The 14327-nt window shown below is 48.5% G+C and overlaps 2 protein-coding genes and 1 non-coding gene across 3 annotated transcripts in view; 1 reads left to right on the plus strand and 2 right to left on the minus strand.

The window, feature by feature from the left end:
- The window catches only part of LOC117997523 (histone H2B type 1-C/E/F/G/I), an 881166-nt gene that overhangs the window by 222811 nt on the left and 644028 nt on the right, over positions 1-14327 (plus strand). The window lies entirely within an intron of this gene.
- LOC118027233 (vomeronasal type-1 receptor 43-like) overlaps positions 1-14327 on the minus strand; it is a 95703-nt gene that overhangs the window by 42984 nt on the left and 38392 nt on the right. The gene's annotated exons all lie outside the window — the stretch shown is intronic.
- TRNAA-AGC lies at positions 12487-12559 on the minus strand. Its single transcript has one exon. It is a non-coding gene; the product is annotated as a tRNA-Ala (tRNA).

The following is a 14327-nucleotide window of genomic DNA, read 5'->3' on the forward strand; positions in this document are numbered from 1 at the left end:
CGCGCGCGGGAGCCGGGGCCCGAGCTGCATCTCCGCGCACAGGTGCACCACCTGGGCCTGCTTTTCATTTTATGCGCACCCGGAAGACAGGGAAATATTGGGCATCTTTGAAGCGCAGTAAATTGGCTCTTTATACCCTTTTTTCCCGTTTGGCTCCACTCGTGGCAGGGCTGGCGATGTCCCGACCCACATTCCAACCGACTGCGTGTGGACGGTGAGGGGACACAGGGAGGAGAGGTGGGGTCCCCACGCGGGCGGAGGTGCTCGGAGAGGAAGGAGGTCGGTGTCAGGCGGGCACCCACCCCCCCGTTACAAGCAGCCTTGAGAGGTGAATTGTAGTGGTGACAGCCCCTCTCCGCTAACCGGACCTGGGATTTGCGTGGGGGTTGAACCTGGGGGAAAAGGAAGGCCAATGACGGGGACCGAGAGAAGCTAGACTGTTTAGAACCTGCGGGAGCCGGGCCTCCAGACAGACCCTGGCTTGCGGGGGGGATTGCAAAGTGCCGGAGAGTCAGCAAAGGAGGGTTACGACCCCCAGTGGAATTTGTAGAAACTGAATTCACGCAGGAAGGAAGGAAGTGCTGGGAAGTCTGTCGTTAACGGAGTGTTGCCCCACTGCCTGGGACCCCATCACCACCGGCCTGGCCTCCCCTCTTTCAACTGTAACGCCGAGCAATAGCTTCAGAAGCCCTTCAAAATCCGAGAAGGAAACAAAGGGGCCGTTGTCTGTGCCAACCCAGAACCCAGATCGTTTCCCCCCTTGTGTTTTAGAGGCTCTGGGAGATGGAAACAAATATGCGAAAGCTTCCCAGCAGAAAAGCAATTCCACCCCATCCTTTCTCAGAGGTCCAGTCGGGGGAAGGGACTCACTCAGAGTGGGCAGTGGGACAGTCCTTGCCTTCGTGCTCTTTCTCACAACCTTTTCAGGTTTTCAACATGAGCCCAAGCCCCAAGACTTCTGAGGGTGATGCTGAGGGCCTGAGGAGGTCCTGAGAAAGGGATCACGGTGGATAATAAGAAATGATCATGTCTTTCAGATCCACAGATGCCGTGCCCCCTTGACTTTTAAGGCCACCCAGGTAGAGTGAGGACGGAATGACCACCCAACATCCCAGACAGTGCCCTGGGCGAGAGCATGAGCCCTGTTGTCCCCACCACGGGGCACAGTTGCCAGGTTCGTGGAAGGGAGCATGTCCCATCTGGAGAAGACTGTGTCGGGAACTGCCTGGTGAGTTAATACAGGGATTCCAGAATCTCCTTTCTCATTTTTCAAAGTTATGATGATCAGTTGAGTGTTGTGGCTGAAACTGCGGCTGTTTGGGAGGTGGCTTTGGGGTAGGCCATTCCAGGCTCTGTGTTTGCACATCTGTTCCCAGTGTGTCTAGTCCACGTGCAAGTGGAAAGACCAGGAATACGGGGGGGAAATGATCATTTGTATGCAACTTAAGATAAGCCCCCCCCCCCTTTTTTTTAGTTTAAAATGGCAGTTAAACGTTCTGTCCTTTAGACATAAAAAGGAGTGTGGTGGGGTTTTTTTGTTGGTGGTTTCTTTTTTTAAGTTGCTGAACAAACAACTTAAAACTGGTAGAAAGAAATCAAGGTTCAGCTTTAATTTTTTTTTTCTTAAAGATTTTATTTATTTATTTGACAGAGACAGCGAGAGAGGGAACACGAGCAGGGGGAGTGGGAGAGGGAGAAGCAGGCTTCCCGCAGAGCAAGGAGCCCGATGCAGGGCTCGATCCCAGGACCCTGGGATCGTGACCTGAGCCTAAGGCAGACGCTTAACGACTGAGCCACCCAGGCGCCCCCAGCTTTAATTTTTTATGCTACAGGATCCATCTGGAAACAGATGGGGACCATGCAGAGTCTGGAGACGGTCACGTAGGTTCCTGCTTCTCGCTCGGACCCCCCTCCCCCACTGTTGGTGCCTAGTACTTCACACTGTCCCTGGTCCGTCTCCTCCACGGCCAGGTGGTCAGCTCCCGTGGAGCAGCAGTGGGCTTGCCCTTGAGATCTGGGGGGGGGGGGGGGGGGGGGGGGGGGTTGCACACCCCTCCCTTGGCTCAGTTCTCTCAGTCACAGGGACAGATTCCAGTTCTGACTTTCACTTCATATTCCTGGCAACTACAGAGACCTAATCCCACAAATTCCATACTGAATGAATAAATACGTTATTTAGGTGTCTCAAATAAAAGAGTGGCTAACTGGGCTTTGGTGACCGGGACAGCCTGACAGAGACTCGATCTAGGGCCTGGTAGATCTGCAGGCCGTCCCTGTCCAGGGCCTGAGACCGGGAGGAGAGGCGAGCACAGCAGCTCTGGAGTGACTGGCCGCTGTCAGATGACCCGCTGGTCTTTTTTGCAGGTGCAGGCAGACCAGCAGGGCTAAAGCCCCACCTGGTGACAGTTCAGGGTCTGCAGGGGACGTCACACGGGCTGCACTCTGTTACCTCCCTTCATCCCTCCACCCCAGCAGGCCCTGTTTGATCTTTCCACACAGAGGGCCTGAGCAGCAGGGGAAATAAATGCTAGGGTTGAGGTTTCTGCCTCCTGAACTTCTCTACTCCTGTGGGCATCTGGTGGAGTAGCCGAGGTTCCGCTGTCTCGCCCTCAGGTCGCCATGGGAGCCAGTGAGGCTACCTGCCTCAAATTTCCCCCTGCCCTGCCCTCCTCCCAACCCCAGCCCCGTCTGATCCCTGCTGTCAGCCTTGGGCAGGCAAAAGTGAGAAGGGCCATTAGTGAGATTAGGGATAAAGAATGTAAGGAGCCCAGGGTGCCTGGGTGGCTGAGTTAGTTAGTTCCTGATTCTTGATCTCAGGGTTGTGAGTTCAAACCCTGCACTGGGCTCCATGCTGCTTAGAAAAAAGAATACAGTGAGCTCATTTTTGCTTTTCTTTTTTTCCTTTTGAAAAACAGAGTCGTACAGAGACGACTTGGGGAAGTTACCTTACTTTTAAATTTTATATATTTTTTGAATGGGTAACAAATTAACACCGTTCAGTATTCGAGAGGTTTCCCAAAAAGTGACAGGGTTCCCAGTGTTCAATCCCCTCCCCCAAATGCAATCAAAGTTAGCAAATGTGTATTTCCACAGACACTTAAAGAATGTGTATTTCCACAGACACTTAAAGAATGTATAAGAGGGTGCCTGGGTGGCTCAGTTGGTTAAGCGACTGCCTTCGGCTCAGGTCATGATCCTGGAGTCCCGGGATCCAGTCCCGCATCGGGCTCCCTGCTCGGCAGGGGGTCTGCTTCTCCCTCTGACCCTCCTCCCTCTCATGTGCTCTCTCTCATTCTCTCTCTCTCTCAAATAAATAAATAAAAATCTTTAAAAAAAAAAAAAAGAATGTACAAGAAACTATCTACGTAGCTAAGTGTATTTTTATGTATCTGGTTCCTCCCTATATGTTCTGTGAAAAGCTGCTTGTCACAATAGACCTTGGATCTTGCAGGTTTTCACCTTGTGCTCCTCTTTCAAGCCCACTAAAGATTCTATTTTATGGCATTTACCGTATTTTATGTAAGTGTTCTCTTGTCGATGGGCCTTCAGGGAGTTTCCAGTCCCTCGACGTTACAAATAATGCTACAGTTGCTGTCTTAGGTACATTTTTTGGCATATGTAAGGCTCTCTGTAGCATGAATTCCTGGAAGTGCAGTGGCTGGCTTAATTTTGATGGATTTGGGCCAAATTGCGCTCCATTAAGTGTTGTACAAGGTTTGGAGGGAATTGAGAGGGAAGTGAACTGACCCTTTGTGGTCAGGGAGGAAAAAATGTCAGGTGTCCCAGAGACTGACGTTTACTTACAGGAAAGACAATTCTCAGAGAAAGTGTCATTTGTTCAAATGACCCAACGTTTTTATGGGCACATTTTGGAGCAGGGAAGACATACAGCTCCTTGTTGGCGGGTAGAAGAAAGCCAAGTCTCAGAAACCTGTAGGTCTCCTGGGGTTACAGTAAGAAAAATAAAAGATATTCTGCCCGCCCCCCGCCCCCCACTGACCCTCCCACTCCCAGTGTTCCTGTACCTGGAAGGGGCCTGCGCCTTTCCCTCTTCCTCCCAGGACTTATCCCATGTTTCCCCTTCACAGCCTTCACGGGGTCTTCCTGTCCACAGAAGGCCGGTAAGGCCAGGGACTCGCAATGCCTCTTACATCCCTTGGGCGGTCCAGTTCCAGATAGCATCTCCAGCTGGACCCAGGGTCAAGGCCCAGTGGGCCTGCCAAGCTCCATCTGAGGGGAGCCCAGATTTGCCTGCGGAGAGTGCGGGGCCTGGGGTGGAGGCTGTGTGAGGAGAGGAGGTTCTCCTGGATACTGACTGAATGAATATTTCCAGACACTTACACCTCAAAATGAAAGAGAGAGAAAAATAGAACTGAATACACACGAATAAAGTAAAACTGACTTGCTGTGTTCTTAGTGGCCTGCTGTGAGCGCACTCTGCCTCGTGGCCTTGGCAACAAGTCCACTGAGCCTGAGCCACGCAGGTGGAGGCCTCTGGCTTTCTTTTCTGTCCCCTTTCCCTTAGAAGCTGAACTTTTGGCAGTAATAACGGGAAGTTGCCCTTTGTTCTAATCAGAAAATTAAAAAAAGAACATTTGCGAGGCACCTGGGTGGCTTAGTCGTTAAGCGTCTGCCTTCAGCTCAGGTCATGATCTCAGGGTCCTGGGATCGAGCTCTACCTTCAGCTCAGGTCATGATCTCAGGGTCCTGGGATCGAGCCCCGCGTCAGGCTCCCTGCTCGGCGGGGAGCCTGCTTCTCCCTCTGCCTCTGCCTGTCACTCCCCCTGCTTGTGCTCTCTCTCCCTTCTTTCTGTCAAATAAATAAATAAAATCTTTAAAAAAAAAAGAATTTTAAAAAAGAACATTTGCTCCTGTTCTTCCCCTTTCTTTCCTCTTCTTCTCAAGACCACACTTGTAATTACATTTTATTGGATAGAGAGCCAAACAACTAACTTAGAAATGGGCATTTTAGGCACAGGCAAGGTCCCAGAGGCATGAAATCATCCGGAATGGAGGGGAGCTAACAAGTGGTTCACTTGCAGAGAAGGGAGAGTGGGAGGATGTTCCAGAGGATGAGGGGCTCTGAGCACTTTCTTGTCGGCAAAGGTTACCATTTTACCATTTTACACCGGACTGAGACGTGGCCGAATCTGTGTTTCTCAAATGACAGCTGTTTGTGCAAAAGATGGCTTGGGAAGAGATGACAGCTAAGTTCAAAGGTCAGGAGAAGCGTTAGGACATCTGTTTGGTGGACCTGTCGGAGCCACGGAATGGCTCCACAGAACACTGGCTGTCAGGCTAGACTCATTTACCCCTTCAGTGTGCATGGCACGAAGGCCTCCCCCAGCCGTCAGCCCCGGGGCTCCATGACGTGGACGAGTCAAGACAGACATACGCCTCACATGCTCGTATGGGGAGATAAAAGTGAAAACAAAAAAACCTAGGTAGTTTCAGATATGATGGAAGTAACGACTTGATGATTCAGGGAAAAGTGCTCTGAGGAGATGATTCTGAGGTGAGCCTAAATAATGTGGAAAGTCAAGTATGTAAAGACTCCTGAGCCTTGAAGCAGAAGGAAGAGTAATGCAAGGACCTCGAGACAAAATTCACTTGGGTTAACGAAAGGGAAAAATGCAAAGAAGCTAGTGTTTTTAATTTAGACAGAAGGGTAGAATTGACAGAATGTAGTGAAAGACTGAATGCAGATGATGATGAGGGATAGAGAAGGCCTTAGGTCTCTGGCTTGGGCCATTGCCTGGATGGTGGTGTTTTTAAATTTTTCTTTAAATTTATTTATTTATTTGACAGAGAGAGAGAGACAAGCAGGGGGAGTGGGAGAGGGAGAAGCAGGCTTCCCGCGGAGCAGGGAGTCTGATGGGGGACTCTTGGGATCACGACCTGAGCCAAAGGCAGCCACTTAACTGACTGAGGCTCCCAGGCGCCCCAATGGTGGTACTTTTCTCCAAGACCGAGATTCTTCACTAAAGCAGGTCTGGGGAAAGAAATTATTAGGTTCTTCCATGTCCTATTAGTTCTGAAATATTCATGGGATGTGCAAGTGGAGATATCAGTGAGGGATTATGGCTAAAGGTTGGAACTCAGGAGAGATGGCCCTTCAGATTATCAATAGTGCTTGTAATGAAGCAAAGATAAATAAATTGTATCGGGCTGGACTACTCAAGACAGTGGCTACTAGTGACAGGTGGCTATAAAGTATTTGGAATATGCTATGAAATGGGATGTGCTCTAAGTGTAAAATAGACCCCATATTTCAAAAACTTAGCATGAGAAAAAGAATGTAAACTATCTCAATAATTTTTATATTGATTACTTGCTGAATTGGTAACATTTTGGATATATCGTTAAATAAAATACAGTATTAAATTAATTTCACTTGTTTCTGTTTGCTTTTTTAAATGTGACTACTAGAATATTTAAAATTATATGTATGATGCATAACTCTATTAGATAGCACAGGTATAACGTAATCATTCTGAACCTCCTGCTGAAAAGGGGATCACATTTATAGAACTATTTACATACAATATAAGAATGGTTACAGATCCCCCCGCAATTAGCTTGAGGTAAGAAGTGGCCCAAGGACAGAACCTCAGAGAACGTTCATCGAGAAAGATGGAGAAAAAGTGGGGACACAAAGGACCCTGAAGAGTTCAAGGAGAACTGACTGCGCTATCTAAATCCAAGGAAGAGATCATTCACATGGGAGGGGGAGAGATGGAGAGTATTTCAAAAACTGTAACTCTAAGTAAGAAAAAATATAGACGTTTCCATTGGATTTTACAATTTTAAGGAGATCGTAGTGGCCTGAGTTATATCAGTTTTAATGAAATGCCACACCCAAGTGTCCTGCAGTGGGTTGTGGACTGAAGGAAGTTTGGACATTCACGTACATTTCTCTTTCTGGAATTGGCGATAGAGATAAGGCTGAAAATGTGCCAGTTTCTTGAAAGTGGAATTAGGGAATTAGGTCAAGGAGAATGTTATGTCTGTGCGTATAGTGGTTGCTGCTAATTAATGAACAATCATGAATATGATCTAATATCCACATTTTTTCCGACTTCTGATTGTCACAGACTCAATCTCCCTTAACAGGTGACCAAGAAACCAAATAAAATCCACACTTTCTTTAATGTTTTAAGTCTCCTTCCATCCATAGAAGGTCTCTTGCTTTTCTTTTTAAATTGTTATTTGTTAACTAATATACTTTATTTTTTAGGGCACTTTCAGATTTGAAGAAAAATCGAGTGGGAAGTACCTAGTTCCCAGTAAACAATATCACCCTTCCTCCTGCGTAGTTTCCTTTATTATTAACACCGTGCATTAGTGTGGGACATTTGTTATAACAGGTGAATCAGTATTGATACATTGTTATTATGGCCTGAGGTCCATAGTTAACCTTAGGATTCGCTCTTTGTGTTATACATTCTGTGGGTTTTGACAAAAGTATAATAACACGTATCCACTATTCTAGTATCTTACAGAGTAGTAGTTTATGATAACAGACTTGTTGAAGGGGCTGCGTCTTTTATCCTACATAATTTCCCACATTGTGGATTTATTCAATTGCATCTTCTTGATGTCCCTTGACATATTTCTTGATTTGCTCTATTTCTTATAAACTGGTAGTTAGAGGTAGAAGCTCACTTAGCTTCGGGTTCAAAGATTTCAACAGTAAAATTTGAGAGGTATTGTGTGCATCATTTTATGAGGTGTATAATGTCCGAATTTCTCCTTTTTAGTCATCAATATTAACGTTCATACATGGGCTCAAATGTCACATACATAACATATATCTTGTGCATATAATCATATATTGATACATAAAATTGATTCACAGAATAAATTCAGACAATATCATTAAAAGAATAAACATAAAAGCAAACAAAATATTAATTTTCAAATGAGCACCTTAGAGAAAAATCAAAAGCATACCTTCAGACTCATAAAAATGGGAATTTCAAAGATCATAAAAATGGGAATTTCGAATGACCTATTTCTTAGGTTCTGCAGAAACTGCTCTCGTTTAAAACTCTACCCTTAAATACTCTTTAGTTATAGAGCACTACAATAAATAATCTGTGCATTTAACATAAGGAGTAAGAAAAAGAAAGAGACTCTAAGGAAAGCAAGAAAACAGAATGGTAAATGGAAACTTGAGGATTAGCTGGAATATAGCAAATCTAGTTTGTCATTTGAAAAGAAACTAAAATGGCCAATTATCAGTCAAATGTAAGAAAAAAGATGAAGAAAGCACAAGGAAGAAGCAAAACGAATTAGTGAATGTTATTTTAAGAGTTTGGAGATGTGGCGGGATGATTTTTTGAAGACTTGATTGGTGTTTGATTTTCCCATGCTACCCGCTCCATCCGGTCAGGGCAGTAGCCATAGGTTATAGAACCTTCTCTGGGGGTGCAGTAAGATTCAGCATTCTGTACAGATTGCCTGCGCACTCAGGAAGCTCCCATTCTAGGAAAGAGAAAAACAAACCAATAACTTAAAAACATACTTTCTAGAGGACATAACGTTTGTGAAGAAGATACAACAGGGAGTGAGACCGGGCAGGCAACATTTTAGCTATGCTTGTCTGAAGAAGGAAAATTTGAGTTGAAACCTGAGTACTTAGAAGTGCCAAGTGTGGGCAGGAATGGGAAGGAAGGGATGCTGGAAGGTGGACCAAGGGTCTCCATGAGGAACAGTGACAAGGGAACAACAGAGGTGCCAAAGTTTCTTGGATCTTTTCCCAGGTAAGAAGTCCCAGGTTTGTAAATAGAACAAGCAATATACAAACCAAGGAAGGGGGGTGGGAGAGGACATCTCGAATACTAAGCGGGTGCTCTACCACTCCAGCTAACTCCCTGTTGCCAACCCATGGGCAGACAGACCATGCCCCCCTCACTTTCCTGGTTGGGGGTGGGGGGGCTGCCGGGAACTTTGGGCCTTCAGGCGCCAGTCAGGATCAGATGGAGGGTGGAGATGATCAGACATTGGAGTGTGAGGAATGGAGACTTCCTTGGAAAGCCTTGTCCCCACTTCCCAATTTCACTTTCTTGATCTCCTGGAAGTAAAGAGAACACATTCCAGATGCGGAGACACCACGTCTATTCCAGCCTGCTCGAGTTGTGATCGTTGCTGGTCGTTGCAGGCATGGCTGTCCAAGACAAGCAATGGGGCAGCCTCTCGCAGCCAGGGCCTCAAACCCCCCGTGTCACATCCCCGGGCCGGGCCACTGGAAAGTCCTATTCCCATTTCCTAGAGAAGCCCCAGAAGACCCAAGACCTAATTCTGTTCAACTTCCCAAAGGTGAAAACTGTAGTCCACGATGGGGACAAAAGGAGCCGCTGGGAGAGAATTTGTTTTTTAAGATTTTTTATTTATTTACTTGACAGAGAGAGAGAGCATGAGCAGAGGGAGGGGCAGGCCCCCCGCTGAGCAGGGAGTCCCCAGACCTGATCCCAGGACCCCAGGATCATGACTCCCGAAAGGCAGTTAAGCAACTGCCTAACCGACAGAGCCACCCAGGCATCCCTGGGAGAGAATTTTGAGGCCAGTGTCTACGTGAAAACACAAGCTTTGCTCAGTTTGATGGAATGATAGTTTTTTTTTTGTTTTTTTTTTTTAAAGATTTTATTTGACAGAGAGAGATACAGCGAGAGAGGGAACACAAGCAGGGGGAGTGGGAGAGGGAGAAGGCGGCTTCCCACTGAGCAGGGAGCCTGATGCGGGGCTCGATCCCAGGATCCTGGGATCATGACCTGAGCCGAAGGCAGACGCTTAACGACTGAGCCACCCAGGCGCCCCTGGAATGATAGTTTTAAGGAAAGACAGAGAAGACAAATGCCAGTGTCAGTCCCTTCCCGGTACTGAGTATCTGTGGGGATAATGAGTCTGAAATAATAGTTTGTTGTTAGCCTGAAAGAATGGCCTAGTTCCCCCTCTTCTCCTTTGTAAGTGCAGTAGAGACTCTTCCACTTTCCTCTCCAATTCTGGATATAGAATCCACACACTTGACCTTAGAATTTTGTCTGTTGCAGGCTATCTGCTGCAACGCCTCCCTTTCAACTTTGATCCGAGCCTCACTGTGGTCCCCAGTTATGCTAGTCTGTGGTGGAGATTTCTTAGATTTCTCAGAGAACACCATTCCTGAGGCTGCACAGAGTGCTTTTCTCCTGTAGGGGTGGGGAGTGATGAAGAGCCTCAGAGGGGAGCCACTACTGTGTCTTGAGAGTTTTAATCCATATCCTGTAGATCCATTTCTGAAGCACTTGCTCAGCACCAGGCCCAGAGGATGAGGCCGGTGACCTACACAGACACTGCAGCCCCAGTATTACCTTACTGAGCCATCACTGTGCTCTGGACCCTGTTCTTAACCGACTGAGCCACCCAGGCGCCCCACCAGACCCTGTTCTTGATGCTCTACATGTATTATTGCTGGGAACACACCTAGAGGTAGCCTACAGTCTCCATTTCCTTGTGAAAAATCTTACGAAAATTTCTTGCCGCAGACCTCAAGACTCTCATGGCCAAAAGGGAAAACAAATGGACGCTATACATTGCTCTTTGAATTCTTCCTCCTCCATCCCACCCCCTTTTCTCTCTGTCCACTTGGCAACCACATCTTCCTTACATTGTCTAGACCTTCAATCCGGACGGGCCAACAGAAGAGCGCCTTTTCCCTTAGCATCTCAGTGAAGGCTAAGTTGGCTCCATTGTCCCAGAGCGGTAGTGGATTCCAAGTGTGTTTCCCACCAAGCAGGATTCTTGTTTAAGATACGAACATAATTATTTCCTCTAAGTATAACTAACAATAAGTAGGGATTTTGTTTAATTAGTATTTGGTGAATGGAGAAATGGTATACAAATAATTAGAAGCCATGGAGGAGGAAGTAATTGGCAATCAGTAAAGACTGGGCAGTGAATAAGAAGGCTGAGCCCAAGGGGTGTCTGGGTGGCTCAGTTGGTTGAGTGTCCAACTCTTGATTTTGGCTCAGGTGCTGATCTCAGGCTCATGAGATCAAGCCCCGCGTGGGACTCCTTTCAGCAAGGAGGCTGCTTGAGATTCTCTCCCTCTGCCTCTCCCTTTACCCCTCCCCCCTCTCACTCTCTCTCTGTCTGTCTCTCTAAAAATAAATAAATACATATATATATATATATATATATTTTTTTTTTTTTTTAAAGCTTGAGCCTGACAAATCCACAGGAATCTCTATGTGAGAGAAGGAACCGTGGCTGGGGAAGAGGAGGAGGGCATGATCCATGGAGTGACTGGTGGGTGCAGGCCTTGGCCTCTGGCCTTCTGGAACTGCAGGTGGTTTGGGGTAGCTTCAGGGCAGGGTCTCCTTCATGGTCCCAGTTTATGAGGAGTGCACACCCCGGGAATGCGGTTCTCATAGGAGAAACAAATTCAACAATGTGCATTGTTATTTTGTAACATTTATTGGGTTCATTTACAAATAAGGACATAAAAAAACACATTTAATCAATAAAAATATTTTTCTACTATGATCAATATAGGACAATGCTGAGAGGGATCAAGTGGTGTCAAAGAGAGAGATTTGGGAGGTGGAGAAAAAAGTTTGAAAAGAGGGACAAACCCTGGCAGCAGCCCTAAGGACCCACAGGATCTCCCAGAATCCAGTGCAAAGGTCAATGCACCCTTCAGCATGGCTCTGCTAGGGCCAACTGAGCTAAATGTCACATGACTTGTAGTTCATATAGAACTTCGTCCTGTTTCTTAGTAAAATGGGATAATGTTGCCATTTCAAAAATATATTTTTAAAATGTGGTTCCTCTTGGGAGTTAGAGGAAAACCTGGTTCCCAATATATTTTGAGCACATTCTCAGAAAATTCAGGGAGATGAGCAAAGCACTGGACCTCTCCCCCTTCGTGAGGTGTATCTGACAGCAGAGTTAATATGCTAGCCCACACCTTCCCCATTGTCCTTCTAAATCTCTTTCCTTCTTGGTCTTTCTTCTTAATACTTAGCCAACTCTCAGAGAATCTGATAGAAGACAAATGGACATCTGCTACCCGACCATGGGTTGCCACTGTGAATAAAATACTAAAACAATATCATGACAAAAATAAATGATAAAATTTAGTAGTTATAAAATATAAAATGTATTTTTATTTAAAAAAGAATAAACATTAAAACATCATAAAATCCAGACTCTCCTGCGTGTGCCTCCTGACACAATTCTCAGGCTGTTCCTCACGCTTTGCACCCCAAAGGAGAAAGTTTGGTTTTCCCAGACACACATTTTTTAGTAACTTTGAGCTGAGGCCCCCAAACCTGTGTTTCTAAAAGACATTTTGACCCATTTGTTCCTTTTTTGTTTTTGCATGTCCCATTTCGTTGTTTTTTTGTTTTTTTGTTTTTTGTTTTTTTGTTTTTAAACCCCAGGGAAGCACACGTTGGAAGCGCTGAGCTAGAGAGGCCGGCCTGGTGCCCGCCCCGCTGCAAAAGCTGGAGAATGCGGGCGTCGATCCCACTACCTCTCGCATGCTAAGCGAGCGCTCTACCGCTTGAGCTAATTCCCCCTGCCGTCTCTGCTTTTCAGCCTATTTTTATCACCTTGACGCCAATTTCATTCCAGGGCCACTTCCCTTCCCCAGGTGGTTCCCACCGTCAGGCAACCTCACTCTACCGAGGCAGAGCCGGGACTGGAGCTTGTCGGAGGCAGCCTGGGCCCCGGGAGCACCGCGCACCCCTGCGTGGGGAGGGGAGGAGGCCAACCATGCGGGAGAGCTAGCTCTGCTTCACCTTCTCTGTCCGGAGTAGATGCGGGAGGGCAGGGCCCCTCGTTAGCACAGGTGCTCCGGCGGCTCTGTTGAGTGCATCACACGTCACTGCCACCTTCTGCGCCCCATCCCACAAATCGGGGAATACAAGTATCTTTCCACTCACTGTTCCTTCAAATAAGTCACCTTTTCTCTGGTATCTATTAATTGTTTCTCCATGAGTTAGGGGCTTATCCATTGACTTATGGGCTTATCTACTGAATTATAGATCACTGAATCTAGCCATGCTTTCGTAAAGAAGTGACTGGACTGGGGGCCTCTTTTATGGTGATTTATTTTACGGTGGTCCAGACTGTGGTGCCTGTTTTAAAAAATATCAACGTGACTGAAGCATGATCTATCCACAACAAAACGCACACATTTCGATGAATTGTGACAAATGTGTACACGCAGCTAACCCTCACCACGATTACGATACAGGACCGTTTCATGCTGCGAGTTTCCCGCGGCCGCCGTCACCAAGTGCCAAAAGCTGGGTGGCTCGAAACGCACGCTTACGGTCTTGGTTCTGGAGGCCAGACGCCTGCGGCCCAGGGTGCCGTCGGGCCCCGCCGTCTCACGGCCCCGAGCGCGAGCCTGCCCGGACCCTGTTCGGTTTTCCCGGCGTGTTTCGGAGACTGCGCCCAGCGCGGCTGCGTGCATCAGCCGGCCACTCTGTTCAGGGCCGGCGACTCCGCGACAGCGCCACCCGCCTGCCGGGGCCTTGCCTGCGGGCCGGGGGGCCGGCGGGCCCGCGTTAGGACAACGCGAGCTGAGCGTGAGCCGTTCGGCGCGGCGCTGCGAGCCCCAGGCTTTCGCCAACTCGCTGTGTCAGTCGCCCCGGTTGTCCTCTTTCCCCCCGGCTGGGGTCCCGCCGGGGGGCCTGGGCGGCGAACCGCGCAGACGGTCTCCCTTTAGGAACGAGGAAGCCGAGGGGGGAGAGGTCTCCTCCCACGTCGCACAAGCGGAAGACCCGTGGGACCGGACTCCGTCCGAGTTCGCTCTCTCGGCGGCTGAACGAACCCGCGCGGGTGCGACCCTCTTCCCAACCGCAGCGATTTGGGGTCGGGAGACGCGCGGGGCCCGGCTGCCCTGCGGCCGCGTTCCCTGTGGGGTCGGCGCCTGGCCCCGCGCGCGCAGAATCGGGGGGCCGGGGAGCGGCCGCCTTCAGCCCTGGGCCCGCGCGCGGGGTACGGAGCCCTCCGGCCGGGAGGCGGATGGCGGAGGGGCCCCCGGGGATGCCGGCGAGAGCGGGGACGCTGCGGCGCCGAGAGGCCTGCTTCGCAGGCTCCGTTCCCGCTGGAAGCAGCAAGCGTCCGGGAAAAGCCCGCAGGGGGCTCGGGGTCCCGACCGCGTCTCTCTCAAGCCCCCACCGATCTGAGAGCCTGGGGGTGCTCTGACTGCCCAGGAATTTCGGCGGGCGCCCCAGGCTGGAGGTCTTCCTGTCTTTTTCCTCCCTTCCTCCTTCCTTCCTTCCCTCCTTCCTTCTTCCTTCCCTCCTTCCTTCCTCCCTCCCTCCCTGCTCCCT

This window comes from Mirounga leonina, unplaced genomic scaffold (genome assembly GCF_011800145.1).
Source record: "Mirounga leonina isolate KUSES-001 unplaced genomic scaffold, KU_Mleo_1.0 Mir_366, whole genome shotgun sequence".
Lineage (NCBI taxonomy): Eukaryota > Metazoa > Chordata > Mammalia > Carnivora > Phocidae > Mirounga > Mirounga leonina.